Source organism: Vespa crabro, chromosome 11 (assembly GCF_910589235.1).
Source record: "Vespa crabro chromosome 11, iyVesCrab1.2, whole genome shotgun sequence".
NCBI classification, from domain to species: domain Eukaryota; kingdom Metazoa; phylum Arthropoda; class Insecta; order Hymenoptera; family Vespidae; genus Vespa; species Vespa crabro.
This window is the reverse complement of record NC_060965.1, coordinates 6,369,567-6,371,004: the sequence shown is the minus strand read 5'-3', so window position 1 is coordinate 6,371,004 and position 1,438 is coordinate 6,369,567.

Below are 1,438 nucleotides of genomic sequence, written 5' to 3'. Positions count from 1 at the left end.
CTTATTTACTTCGTACCTCGTATATAATCATTCCCAGCGATTAATTATAAATAACCTTCTTACGTCAGAAGAAAAAAATGTCTATATCGTAATTAAAACATTCACCAGTAGATAATCGAGTCCATTGAAGGCGTTTCTGAATACGTTTGCGCGCACCCACGAAGTATTTTTTCAGAAAAAGAAAAAGAAAAAAAATCCAAGATCGACTTCGACTTCGTTAATTGGAAACTCGAACGTTAATTGCAACCCGATTAGACTTACGGGGGACTCGTTTCTCTGTATGTTTATCGTGGCTTACATTTACAAATAAATCATAGTAGTTTTACGTTTATTTCTTTATTATTTGTTTATTTATTTATTTTCTTTTATTTGTTTTTTTTTCTTTTTCTTGCTTTTCTTCAATTTTCTTTTGTTCGTTTTGTATTTATATTTATATTTATATTTATATTTATATTTATATTTATATTTATTTCATTTCATTTCATTTCATTTCATTTTTTAATTCTATTTCCCGTATCTACCGTCGAGAGATCAAGGTGGTGGCTTGTAAACTTGATTTTTTTTATCGTCGAACGTGAGATAAACGGTCGTTCCGATCGGACAATGTGTCCACGAATCGCAGTAACGTAATTGGAAATCGAGATCAAGATTATATTTGAGGATCTAACGCATTGCTATCATACTCGTCTTTCATGTTTGATAACTTAAGGAGATAGAAAAGGTCTAAGGATATATATTACCTATTAGTTTTATAAGAAAAATATTCTACTAAGTAGATAGTAAAGTAGGTAGTATGGTAAATTCTCTAAAGTAATTTAAATGAAATAAGATAATTTTATATAAATATAATTTATATGCGCGCACGCGTGTGTATGCACAGAATGAAAAAGAGGGAGAGAGAGAGAGAGAGAGAGAGAAAGAAAGAGTGAGTGAGATAGAGAGAAAATCTATTTATTTTATAATTGTAATATTAAAAAGTATTATAAATTATTTTATATTTCTTTATTAGAATTATTATAATATTAATGTGATTTTAATAATGAAAAAAAAAAAATTGAAAAACTGCACGAACTGTCTTAAGAACGTTATTTTTGTGTCTTATTATTCTAAATCAAATCGATACATTATCGATTGTATACAATGAATTTCTCATAAGATGGATTTGACAGCTTCGAACATGTTTCTTTTTAGTATTATCTAAAGTCAAATTAAATGTAAATAAATAAGCTAGCAATATAGTATGATCTCAAAAGCAAAATAATCGAGATGAAATAGTCATTCATGCAGCAAAAAAATCTGGATAAAATATCGATACTGTCACCACAGTAAAATTGAACATTTGTTTGATTTCGGTTAATGAACGATTTATTGAATTATGATTTCTCCTTTACAATATGTATTTTTTCATTATTTCAAAAATTATAAAACTGACGAGTGG